Source organism: Pinus tabuliformis, chromosome 3_1, assembly GCF_031772625.1.
Source record: "Pinus tabuliformis cultivar Carrire ecotype Pingquan chromosome 3_1, CPIR1, whole genome shotgun sequence".
NCBI classification, from domain to species: Eukaryota; Viridiplantae; Streptophyta; class Pinopsida; order Pinales; family Pinaceae; genus Pinus; species Pinus tabuliformis.
Genome location: NC_142301.1, coordinates 470,374,606 through 470,387,878, shown reverse-complemented (window position 1 = coordinate 470,387,878; position 13,273 = coordinate 470,374,606).

Genomic DNA, 13,273 nt, shown 5'->3' with positions numbered 1-13,273 from the left:
GCATTCGTTAATTATTGATGCTGGTGCATGATGGGTTCCAATGGTTGGGAGGGCCCATCCCAATTACTAACATGTTGATTCACAAAATCACATTGCTGCCTTACTAAGGAGTGGACCCTACCAGTTCATTTGTGGGAAAATCACAGGAGAAAAATTTGGCGGAACAAATGAAGAGCGATTTCGGCCCAGTAAAGAAGTTGCGCGGTTATTCATTCGATATCCGATGGCATGGTGTAGTTCGCAGCACAAATTTTGGCTAGGAAAATCATGTGGAACTGTCGCACTGATGAAGTATTGGCACTAGTAGTATCTTTGGCTGCATAGTGTGCCAAAGGAGTCTAATACAATTGGGCTCAATACTTATGTCACAAGTTTTTGGAGGATTGGAGAGAGGCCCAAGATGAGGGCAAGGTGTTCCACTATGCGTGGCTACAATTGTTGATCACGTTGGTGGCATGGGGGATGCCCGAAGAAAGTCAGTTCCCTTAGCATGATCTAGATCTACCCAAGGCCGCGAAGTTCACCTCGCTCTGGGCGATCAAGGACCTTGAGCGTGTTATGGAGATGAAGATCTTTTGGGTCTTGTTTGAATCAGAGCTGAGGATTGTGATTAACCAACGGTCAAAGCTATCACCAAGTTTTCATGTGCAGTACGTCAATGTTGTTGATTTCAAAGCAGATTTTCATAATCTGCACATCTGCGTGAAGAAAGATGCCATGGGCACATGACACAAGTTGTCGTACTTAGTCATTGAGGACAATATTCTGGGGGTCGTGAGTAAATGGACGAGTGACTGGCTCACCCCCTCTGATGCCAATGCAGGAACTAGTAAGATTGCTTAAGGTGCAGTAGTGCAGATGACAAAAACGACAACAATAATAAAGGAGAAGAAGAAGGAAGCACAAAAGGCTGCACAATAGAAAGAAGCTATTCCAAAGGAGAGGGAAGCGCCCAAAGAGAAGGTCTCTACCAAAGAGATAGAAGTGCCAAAGGAGAGAGCTGCCACCACATCGCAAGCCACTATTGACCTCGGTGAGTTAGACACAAAGCTTACCAATGTCGAGCGCATGGTAGAGAGTGAAGAGGAAGGGGGCGTAGGCTTCGAGTCCCCCTTCATCATAAAAAATAGGCAGAAGAGTATTTCTACAGGGCCGTGCAAGAAGCTGAAGTCAGATAAATCAGCGAGGGCGACGCCTTTGGTCCTCACAAAGGGGGACCTAGACGAGATTGGTGGTGTGGTCCTTGACGCGACGGAGAATATCTAGAACCACATTGAGGACCAGTATCATCAAACACTGGATAAGGTGCAGTAGGGCCTAAGGGAATTGCAGGTCCAGAGCGGTATTATTCAATCGAGCGTGGGATAGGCAAGGCTGAAACAAGTGAGCAGGTCAGCCTTAGTAGCATAGCTCACCACAAATCTCCACATAGTGCAGTTACCAGAGGGGTCCCTGCATGTCGAGGCATCAAAAGACAGGGCACGCCTCCTACACATGAAGGATTTTATTTTGAACCTGGCGATGCTTCATATTCAGATACTACACGAGCTGCATCAAGGGGTATCATATGAGCTCAGAGTTCGGGAACAACTCGCACTATTGATCATCAATGAAGTCAAAACCAACAATTAGTACATCTTCGAGGAAAAGGGGCAGGTCCTCAAGGAAAGGGAGGAATTGATGGCGCGTTGTCATCAGCTAGAAGCAGCAATAGCACATGCCTGTAGTGAGCTTCCCGAGCTCCAGATTCTAGCAGAGGTGGCCTCTACATAGAAGATTCAAAAGCTAGCTGCTGCAATAAAGGAGTCGAAGGAGGAAATTGGCAAAGTTCGATTTGAGCTACAGCTGCAGATCTCTGAGCTCCAACTTAAGCTGCAGCCAACCACTCCTCCAGAAGTCAGAGAGCAAAGCGAGGCTTCTATTAAAGAAAAGAAGGATACATTAGAAGGTGCAGTCAAGCGCTACACCCAATTGTTTGAACAAGCCATGGAAATGTGGACCTTGCTGCAGGAGGATCTAACTTTGCAGAAGATTGAAGCAGATATCCGAGAAAAGTAGAGACAGTTCAACGAGATAAGGTCGACAACGCAAACCTTAGCACCAATGCAAAGGTTCACCAGATTACAGGAGGACAAGCTCATCTAGAGTGAGATTGATGAGGTGCATCGAAAGGAAGCTTTCATCTCTTCAAGGATGCAACCTTGGGCGGATAAAGCAAGTCAGTTGACACTGTCAGTATAGAGCAAGCTGAAGGCAATGCAACAAACACATAAAACCATGGCCCTTGCAGTCGAAGGTCCAACGATAAAAAAATTGGTTGAGGAAGTTCGTCAGGCTGCTACGCATGGAACAACAGATTTGCAAGTATTGAAGATAGAATTCAGTGAGCTATGGGTGAAGATCAAGGTGCCACCAGTAGAGTGACTCGAGGACAAGTCATGACTTTGTGTTGGGGTCCTATTGGGTCAAGGTCCCCTGGGGTCAATTTGCAAATAATTTTTGTTATTATTGTAAAGTCTCAACATTTTGAGGAGTAGAGGGAGAAGGTCTTTATGAGTCAAAGGGGCTTTAGGAAGGTCAAAGCCCCTTATTTTGTTATAAGTTAAGTTGTTTTATGACTCGCCCATGGTTTTCAGACCATGGTATTGTAAAAGAAGATGATATAAAAAAGAGTCATCAAGAATCATAGGAGATATCTAAGAATATATGGGTATTTGATCTAAGTCATAGAAGTCTATCTTCTGTGCTTAGGCGAAGGGGAAGGATCATGCAGCTATGTGCGCGAAGACCTTGGTAAGTCCACAACTGAGTGCACAGGCCCTTGTAGTTGTGTGCGTAGTGTAGAAAGAGTCTGTAATAGAAGATCTGAACATAATAAAGATTATTTTGGAGAAATATCTGTGTATTTGCGTGTTAATATTTACTTCTGCATTTACTATGTAGTCACTCTGTTTACTGTATTTATTATAAAAAACACTTAATAGATGCACGAAAGTGCTAGATCAGCTAAGTTACATGATGTTATGAATGTTTAGAACTATTAGCATAGAGTTAGAATCTGATATTTGTAAGTTACTATGAACGTTTCAACGGTTAGGGCTCGTGAAGGTAGAGTAAAACCCTATAAGTAACAAAAACACATCACATAGACCTCTAGATGCAGAAACCTGGTTCGGTCATCCCCCAATACTGCCTTAGGTGAGATTGTAGCCTACGATACTCGGGTTGATGCTCAAAAGGTCAGTAGTATAGGGTTTTTTTGGTTAGCGTAGCTAACTCTGAACCTGCATCCGAGCCCTCTTAAGTGGCCAAAAGGTGCCCCCAAGTTGCAGAATAAAGGAAAAAGCCAAGGTAGGGAGACCCAAGAAAACCCACTGAATACACAAGAAAATTACAACACCATGAAGACAAAGAAGGACACAAGGTAAATGGTGTGAGTTCCATAAGATCCCCACTCACAACACAAGTGAGTGTTGAGCCAAGCATTCACTGGTGAGCTAAAGCCTTCCAAATCAAATTCAAGTTCCAACTCTGAGTCAGAAACCGACAAGGGGAATGAAAAAGGGAAGCAGCTTATCGATGCAGAGCCTAGTGCCACCATTACAACTGCCAAGATCCAGAAGGATGACCCCAAAGATCTAGAGGTGGGGGAGCGACTCTTCTGCTGCTAGATGTGGGTGAAGGGTTCTCCACTGCAGTTCATTGTTGAGAGCGGGAGCCAAGAGAACCTCACTTAAGCAGAGGTCGTGACGCGGTTGCGACTACCGACCGCACCACACCTTTTGCCATACACCATGGGGTGGCTTCACCAAGGGCAAGATCTCTACGTAAGCCAACAATGTCGTCTACCCTACAACATCAAGTCCTTCACATATAAGGTATTGTGTGATGTTCCTCCTCTTGAAGTTTGTGATTTTTTATTAGGCCAACCATACTTGTGGAAGCGACATGTTGTGTATTAGTCTAGGCCTCACACTGTTATTACTACTTTGGGCAATAAGTTTTCAAGGATACCAAAGGAAGCACCGCCTATCATTGTTTCTTTTATTATTGCGAAGCAATGTAGTAAGATCATCTCCAAGACAGAGAAATTTGTTTTTCTTATGATTTTCCCTAAGGGCAAGAAGAAGATTGTGGCCGTGACCTCAAAACAGTGCTCCTCCGCACAAAAGTAGTAGATGGACAAGGTTGTAGAGGAGTACAAGGACATCTTCACCTCACCCATAAGTGTACCTCTACACTGTCAGGTCAAGCACTCCATAGACCTGAACCCGGGCATGCTGCTACCCAATGGACTAATCTACCAACACTCTATTTTGGAGAACAATTAAATCAAGAGGCAAATTCAAGAGTTGTTGTAGAAAGGGCACATCAAACCAAGTTTATCACACTATGGGAGCCATATCTTGTTGGTACAGAAGAAGGACGAGACCTCAAGACTCTATATTGACTATCGGGCACTCAACAAGATCACTATTTGGAATAAGTATCCAATCCCATAGATTGATGACCTTCTAGACCAGCTCAAGGGGGCCAAATATTTCAGAATTATTGACTTGAAGTCATGTGATCACCAGGTATCAATTGAACCCTCCAATGTGTGGAAGACTTCTTTGAAATCCAATGAGGGCCTTTTTGAATGGCTAGTCATGCCTTTCGGTTTAACGAATGCCCTCGCGACCTTTATGAGGCAAATGGAAAACATATTACGACCCTTCACCAACTCATTCATGGTAGTGTATTTGGATGACATTGTGATCTTCATCTAGAGTTTGGAAGAGCACCTCCACCATATTCGACAGGTCCTCCAAACCCCGTGGAAACACAAGTTGTGTGAAAATTTGGAGAAATGCACTTTTGGTATGACCTAGGTTCAATATTTGGGGTACATCATTGATGAGTGGGGTGTGCATGTGGACCCAACCAACATACAAGTTATTTAGGATTGGCCATCCCCAACCACTCTAGCAAAGCTCCGCAACTTTATCGGTCTTGCCAACTTCAACCATAGGTTTGTATTGGGGTTCTCTCATATCAATTGGCCTTTGAGTCAAGTCACCAAGGGAGGAGCGAAATCAAAGTTCTTTTGGTATGAATCCCAATAGAAGATGTTCGCTGAGTTGAAGCATCATCTCTGCTCTGCACCAGTGCTCACATTACCATACCTACAACTACAATTTGATATCAAGACAATGCCTATAACTATGTTATTGGTATAGTTCTTACTCAGTGGGGGCATCCAATGGCATATCACAGTGAGACACTTTCAGACATAGTTTGCAAGTATCCCACCTATGGAAAAGAGATGTATTCCATTGTGCAGGTCTGCTGACAATGGAATCATTACATTATGGGGAAGGAAATGATCATCCACACAGACCACCAACCCCTGCAGTTCATACAGACACAAGGGAAGTTGCAGAATGATCGCCATAAAAAATGGTCCACATACCTACAACAGTTCCATTTGACCATTACGTACAATAAGGATAGCACCAAAAATGTTGCACACTACCTTGGCCGACCACTAGTCATGGCGCTGACCATTGTGCTCAACTCTTGCCAGCACGAAAATACGGGGTGGCTGTATCTTTACAAGAGCGATCCAGAATTTGACAACACATACCAGACACTGCTCGAAGGCAAGCAAGTTCATAATTTTAACCTCCAAGATGCACTGTTATGCCACCAAGGACACCTATCTGTTCCTTCAAGCGAGCGTTCCAAGATGATTTGGGAGGCACACTATAGTAGGGTGTCTAGATATATTGGGTACAGAAAATAGTGGTAGTACTCCATAAGTATTGTTATTGGTTGAACCTTCGATAGGATGTTGGGAAGTACATCATATCATGCACTGCCTACACCATTGCCAAACTAGACATCAAGAAGCAACGCCTCTATACTCCTAGTCGACCTTGAGAATCTATATCCATGGATTACATGTCAGGCCTTCCTTCTACTAAGCATGGCAACGAATGTGTTTTCGTGGTCGTTGACAGATTCTCTAAGATGGCCATTCTAGTGGCCTACAAGAAGAGTATCACAACAGAGGCCACTACTGAGCTTTCTTTGAACGAATGCACGTACATTTTACGATACAAAATCTCATTATATTAAATCGGTACAAAAAGTACCTAAGTCCATTTTGGTCAAGTCTATGGTCGATGTTGGATACAAATCTCACTAAGTCCACAACTTTCGACCCCACAAATGATGGCCAAATAGAGGTCATCAATAAGATGATCGTACACATTTTGCATATGTACAAATCGAACCATCCACACACATCGGATGAAATCCTCCCCTATGTCAAACACAAATAAAATAGATCTCTCCATATCTAAACTGAGCATGGTCCCTTTCAGGTGGAGTTGGTATTCGAGCCATTATGTCCCATTGATGTGGACTTACCATTTGCAGCTGCTTAGGTAGATCCAACTCATGTCTAGTCTGAAGTTGACAGCGCTAACATCTTGATTGAGTTCATTCAGTACATTCGCCAGATGGTCCATGACATATTGGACAGATCCAATGCTAAGTACAAGTAGCTTCATGATCAACATCGGGTGCCACACAAGTTCCAGGTGAGTGACAAAGTCTGGTTACGTTTGCAAAAGCAGCGCCTCGCCAGGCCACACCGCAAGCTTTGTCAGCTCCAATATGGGCCTTACACCATCACTATGGCTATAGGGGATAACCCTTTCAAGTTCAACGTTCCACCATTCCTTGGCCTTCACCCAATGTTCACTATAGATTGCCTTCGACCAAAATTTCCACCATTACATTACACATTAGACATTGTATAACAACTCACACCAACAGATTTAAACCCAGACTACATGGAACAGGCGACAAATGATCCGATCATGGACATGCAGATAGAGAACACTCGTCAACAGAAGATCCAAATGTATTGGGTCATCAAAGTTGGCCAAATCCTCCACCAAGACAAGTGGCTCACTAGGGACCAAGTTCAATAGAAGTTTCCCCATCTCATGGAGGCACTCAATGCAATGGGAACCATTGTTTCCTAAGGGGGGATGAATGATCTAGGTGGATATTGGTGGCCACCCACCTATTTCACTTGGACTCCCACTGTTGTTTCTTTTTAGTTTCCTTAATTGTAGCACAACTTACCATTTTTGGTAGTTTTTCAGGTCCTAAACTTCTAGAGCCATTTTGAGGGACTAAAAAGGGTTTTTAGGGAAAACAGAAAGGCTATAAAAGTATCAAATTTATTCACCTATTTGCTTCCTACCTCCTCTTCGATATATAAAAAAGGAGTTATTATGATATCCAAACAAAGATCGTATACCAAAGTTATGACCCCGGGAAATTGATGTATGAATTTACCCAAACGAGGCCCACAGTTTTGGCGCTTCATCTCCTAGGGTTAGGTTTTTGGATGTTTAGGGTTTTCCATTGCTTCTCAATAATAAATACACCTTTGAGACTCATTGTAAAATAGTTCAGAGGCATGTAGCCATGACATCTCTTCTCAAAGATAAGCTACCATCGCTTGAGCTAGTTTATTTTCATTTCTGTATGTAAACATCTTTCAGTTCTTTGACATTAATGAAATGAAGATTTATTTTTGTTGCATCTCTGTGCTTATGTATATATCCGTATTTTGTAGCATTCTTGGATAAGTATGAATCAATGGTATCAGAGCGATATTATCTTTCTCTGTTTTTCTTTGCATGTCCCCAATGAGGTCATGGTACAAGGAGTTAGGGCTTGAAATGGTTTAACCTTTGCAAGACCAACCTCACAAGCCCAACGACCTCCCATAGTGGAAGAAAAGGAAGATGAGGGGGCAAGAGATCCTTTCAAAATATTGCTCAAGGAAGCCCTCGAGTGAAAAAGTAAGGTGATGATTGATAATTTCTCCCAAATCCTTCAGTGACTACGCACAAGCGACACATCTTCATCCAATAGCTACTCTGGAGGCATCACTCCTTTTAAGGTACAATTTAACTTTGACATTCCCATATTTGAAGGACAAATTGATGCGGACGCCGTAGATAGATGGTTAAATCTGTTGGAATGATATTTTTCAGTTCATGACTTTTCCAATCAGGAAAAGATTACTTTTTCACTCCTCAAAGTTGCCCCAAATGTCAAGGACTGGTGGGAAACCTACTATGAAAAAAAGGACGAGAGGGAATCCTCACTGTTTGTAGCCACACCCACTTGGAATTCTTTGTGAGACGCCATCAAGGAACAATATTACCCTATCAGGAGCTATGAAGATAAATTCATAAAGTGGACAACGCTGCAGTAGGGAAGGGACCAAGATGTGTCGGAGTTCACAATTGTTTTCCATACCCTTCGCACGAAGCTAGGTATAAACGATTATGAGTGGGATTTGGTATTCAAGTACTGCAGTTGTCTACACAAGTACATTCAAATGAGATGGAGTTCTTGGACATCTCCTCCGTTTTCACTGCCTATCGATACACTTTCAAGATCGAGCAGAAATTTAAATAGAAGAAGCAAGACTTTGGATCGATGAATATGAAGCAAGGGAAAGCCGCCTCGAAACCGCAGAACAAAGGGAAGAGTCAACGTGGGCCGAGCTAGGCTAACTCGAAGAAGTTGCAAGAAAATAAAAACACAAAAAAGACAAAGAAGGACACATGGAAATGGTGTGAGTTCCATAATAGCCCTACTCACAACACAAGTGAGTGTCGAACCAAGCAATCACCAGTGGCCAAATTAAAGACTTCTGAGTCATATGTATGTTTTGACTCTCAGTCATAAATCGGCGAGGGGAATGAAAAAGGGAAGTAGTTCATGAATGTGGAGCCTAGTGCTATTGTAGCCACCACCAAGATCCATAAGGATGAGCCCGAATATCTAGAGGAGGGATAGAAATGCTTCCACTCACAGATGCGGGTGAAGGTTTCTCCATTGCAGTTCATTGTTCACAACGAGAGCTGAAAGAGCCTCATTTCAACAGAGGCCATGAAGTAGTTTGGCCTACCGACCACACCACACACACAACCGTACAACATCGGGTGGCTTCACCAAGGGCGGTATCTCCATGTTAGCCAATAGTGTCATCTTCCCTACAACATCAAGCCCTTGATAGATGAGTTATTATGTGATGTTTATCTTGAATTTTGTGATGTTTTATTAGGCCAACCATACTTTTGGAAGCAACATGATGTGTATGAGTTTAGGCCTTGCACTGTTATTATTACTTTGGGTAATAAGTTGTACATCATGCCAGAGGTAGCATCGCCTACCATCGTTTCTTTGATCACTGCGCAATGTAGTAAGATCATTTCCTAAATCGGGAAATTTGTTTTCCTTATGATTCACCCTCAGGGTAAGAAGAAGATTATGGCCACGTCCTCCAAACAAGGCTCCTCCACATGGCATCAACAAATGGAGAAGGTTGTAGAGGAGTACAGGGACATCTTCACCTCACCCACAAGGGTAACTCTACACTATCAGGTCAAACACTCCATCGATCTAACCATGGGTGCATTGCTACCCAATGGACGGATCTATTGAAGATATGTTATGGAGAACAATGAAATTAAGAGGCAGATTAAGGAGCTATTGTAGAAAGTGCACACTAGGCCAAGTTCATCACCTCATGGGAGCTCAAACGTGTTGGTAGAGAAGAAGGACGAGACCTCGAGACTCTATATTGACTAGAAAACGCTAAACGAGATCATTGTCCAGAATAGGTATCCAATCCCACAAATTGATGACCTTCTGGACCAGCTCAAAGGGATCAAATATTTTAGAAAGATTGACTTGAAGTCTGGTTTTCACCAGGTACCGATCGAACTCTCCGATGTGTGGAACACTACCTTCAAATCCAAAGAGGGATTTTTTGAATCGCTGGTCATGCATTTCTTGTTGATGATTTCCCCCGCAACCTTCATGAGGCTCATGCACGAAACCTTGTGACCCTTCACCATCTCATTCGTGGTGGTGTATTTGTTGGCATTATGGTACAGGTGTTGTCCTTAATGGCAACCCACTTACAAGTAAATTCACAATTGATAAAGGGAAACTCACATTGTAATAGGAAAATTCAGAGGTAACAGAGTAATGGCACAGTAGAACAGGAGGATGGAACAAAGGACTACAGATCAAAATCAAGCAATTGAAGAAAAATAATGTTTTTATTTGTGTTAAGTTGTATACGCTGGTTCACCTAGTCCAAGCAGTGTATACAAGCGGGTTCATAGAACAAAACGTGCATATACATATGCACGTACTTTCACAAGAGGAAAAACGTATATGGGATGGAAAATTAAGGAAAATTAAGGTTAAAGAATACCAATGGTCCATACCATGGTATTAGCCCACAATATTGAGCGGAATAACGGTTACTTGATCCCATCTAAGAATACCATAGGTTCTAAGTGTTATTTTGGTCCGAGGTATTGGGAAAGGATAAAACTATATAAGGAGGAGAAGATCAAAGGACTAAATGTGCAAGTGAAAGGGTTTTTCATGAATAATTCTATTTGAATTATATTTTATGTTGTAAGCGCTATGGTCATGATATGATCTAAAATATCTTGTGCACCATTGGATACAATGTTGGATCAGGATCATGAGACCTGAAATGACTTATCAGTGTAGGATCTGATAATGGATGGGCTAGATCTAAATGCTAACACATGTTTTATTCTTTAAATGTTATGATCTGGGCATGTTTGAAGTCTGGAATAGCTGTGAAGTTATAAGTTATTATTTGCAGATCTATACGGTGTTTCGCCTTGGTGAAGGCATGTATACACGCAGGTTCGGCTTTTCCAAGTAGCGTATGTAGAAGAAAATCCTATTGTTCAGAGATGGCTGATCTATCTAATCAGTGTTAATGTTTTACTGTTGTTTGTCAATGATGTCTTCATTATATTTGAAAGTAGAACTGACTATATAAGGAGATTGAATTTGATTGATTGATTCATTGAGTGAGAAGGGTGATCTTTGCTGCTATCTTTTTAGAACTCTGTATTCTGAAAATATATCTTTAAAATGTCACTGATTGGTAAAGTTTGTGGTTCAAAGGTTTTATGATTCAATATCTTTAGAGGTATACGCAAGTTGGGTTAAAAGAAGTAGCGTATACATGCATGTTGGCTTCATTAAAGTAGTGTATACAGTCTTACATATGATTTTTGAGGTTGCAGTTGATTATGATTGTTGATGCAGTGTTCTGGGTTCAGTTCTGTGTTTTACAGTGATCTAACTATTCATATCAATTGATTGTTTGTAGATGAAATTTTTGCAGTGGTGATTGATTTTGAGATTCAATGTTACTTATGGGTCCAGTATGAAAATTTGATGAAACGTGGCCAACATATTGTGTTGTTGTGTACTAGGAGTATCTAGTCTGAAAATTTATGAAACGTGGTCCCTGGAGGAAGAGTGAAGGTAGTAGCCTTCTGTAGGCTGGAGCCTACGTACTGGTAAACATATCAGCCAACATAAGATCTAGGGGGTTAGAGCTCCCTTCCAGTAGAACCTAGAAAACGAGTGAAGGTTGTAGCCTTCAACAGGTAGATGCCTGCGTATTGGAAAAGTTTGCACCAATACAAAACTTGTAAACACTTTTTATTATAAGAATATTGAAGACTGAGATGACAACAACGGTGGTTTTTTCCCACATTGGGTTTCCACCTAAAAAATCATGGTGTTGATGTGTGTTTCTTATGTGTGTTGATTTATTCTGTTCTTACTCCATCTGTTTATTAGTTATTGCATCATATTCTGATTTAAGACAATGAATTAACTATTTATTATATATATGCTGGTTTCAATCTTTATAGTCGTGGACATACGCTAGTTGGTTTCAGTAAAATAACGTATACTTTTTGAAAAGGAAAATTATTATTGTGAAAATTAAAATGCTGATTCACCCCCCCAGCATTTTTCCAAACAATTGGTATCAGAGCAGGTCCTTCAGAAGAAGCTTGATTGCTTGAAGGGAGATCTCTCAAGATGAACAATCACGAAGGAATGGGATCTATCAGGCCACCAATCTTCAACGAAAATAACTTATCATATTGGAAGATAAGAACCAGAGCTTATCTTCAGTTACTTGGATCTGATGTTTGGGTAATTGTGGAAGGAGGATACCAATATCCAACAATAGTCCCCACAGATCCAGTAGAAAAGAAAGCATATGAAAACAATGCCAAAGTTGTTAATGCATTATTGGAAAGTATATCAGAATCTTAATTCGTCAAAGTCATGAAGATCAACACAGCCAAAGCAATATGGAACAAAATCATTCAGAGCTATGAAGGAGACTCCCAGGTAAAACATGTTAAGCTTTAAACTCTCAGAATTCAATATGAAACTCTCAAGATGCATAGTGATGAAAGTATTTCTAGTTACTTTTTACGAGTAAATGAGATTGTAAATTGTATGAAGAATATGGGTGAAGAAATTAAGGAGGCTATTTTAGTAGAGAAAATTTTGAGATCTCTTTCTTCTAAATTTGAGTCAAAACTATCTGCCATATAAGAGAAGCAGGATCTCCAATCTACTACTGTTGTTCAACTTCATGGAATTTTAACTGCCTTTGAAATGAGAAAAGGAGGTCCATCAAATATCAAAGAAGCTACTTTCAAAGCCTCGACAAAGGAAAAAGAAAAGGAATGTATCAAGGAATCAAGATATATATTAGAAGAAGATGAGGTAAACTTTGTGAAGAAACTTCAACGGGGGTCCGTAAGATTCAGAGGTAAGCTTCCCTTCAAATGTTTTTCTTATGGTAGAGTTGGTCATTATGCTGCTAAATGTCCTCATAAAGATAATCATGACAAAGGAAAGGAGTCTGCAAAAGGTAATAGAAAACAATTTGTTAATAGAAGAAGTTATTATACTCTTGAAGATAGTGATGGCTTGTCTAATAGTGATGAAGATGAATCCAGATAAGATATTAAACTACTCATGGCTTATGACAATGATGATTTTATGGATGCCTTAGAAGAGGAAGATTTTCTTGAAGAAACTACTCAACTTAAAATTTGTTTGGAATAAAAGAATATGGTCATAGACACTTTGACACATCAACTCACTAAAAGATAAAAACACAATGAAAAATTAGATTGTGAAGTAGTGGGTCTAAGAAAATAACTTGAGAAGACAAAATCTATGAATCTTAGATTTGCTAAAGGATTAGAAAACTTAGATGAAATCATCAAGGTTTAGCATTCTCCTCTTATAAAGACTGGTCTTGGATACACTAGAGAAACATCCCAACCAGAAAAGCCTTCAACCATCACCAGAA